We start from the raw sequence: 926 nt of genomic DNA, 5'->3' as shown, positions 1-926 counted from the left end.
CTTGCTTTCAAAAGCACCATACTGCAATCTCAGAGAGTTATCCTTAGGAGAAGAAAGATATATTCTAGTTTACCTAGTGAATTTATAAAACCAAAAAGGATAAGGATGCATTGAATATGAACTATTCCTGGAAAGCTAGAGTTGCAGGCCCCCATTATAGTTGTTAAAAGAAGCCTAACTTTCCATTGCAGGTAGCAGATAAATGGGCCTCACCAAGGAGAGTGGTGGCCTGGGAATGTAGATTAGTTCATGAAAAGAAATCCAAGGCTGGTATTTCCATGAAATTGCAGATGATCCTAAGAATGCTCACTAACTTTGAAAAAGCAGAGATATTATTTTTCTTATTGTTGCTCATTATCTTTTTTTTTTTTTTTAGTTGAAGATAAGTTTGAAGTTTGGATCAGATGACTTGAGTGTAAGATTTGAATTTTTCATATTTTTTAGAAGTTGTGTTACTTCAAGGAGGTAACTGTATTCCCTAGGCCTCATTTTCCTCATCTGTGAAAAGGAAGAATTGAACTTTATTAGATTTTGTTATGATTTGTTATGATTTTTATGATGACCTGGAGTGAACACATACACACTCCTATAAAGCATTTCTTGTTGTCTCCTTTTAAGTTCAGAAAAATGCCCCAGATCCGAACGGCCCGTAAGGAAATTTCCACCTTTAGTCTGCGAATGTTTGCTATGCAATTTCTTACAATATTAAGTTCTTTGGGACCATAAGAAGACTATTGAATTTCTTTGGGCCTTAATCTGCTATAGCTATATGACACTGTGTTTTTATTCCTGTACCTGTATTACAATCTTAATGTTTTCTGGATGAAAAAATTTGTTTTATTTGTTAACTTAAATGTTAAGTAGGGTTCACTTAGCAGGCTATGCACACAGTTCTACTCCCCACACCTGACCCTCCCTCTCCCCTC

This window comes from Pteropus vampyrus, unplaced genomic scaffold (genome assembly GCF_000151845.1).
Source record: "Pteropus vampyrus isolate Shadow unplaced genomic scaffold, Pvam_2.0 Scaffold14, whole genome shotgun sequence".
Lineage (NCBI taxonomy): Eukaryota > Metazoa > Chordata > Mammalia > Chiroptera > Pteropodidae > Pteropus > Pteropus vampyrus.
The sequence above is the reverse complement of the archived record's forward strand: the minus strand, read 5'-3'. Positions refer to the sequence as shown.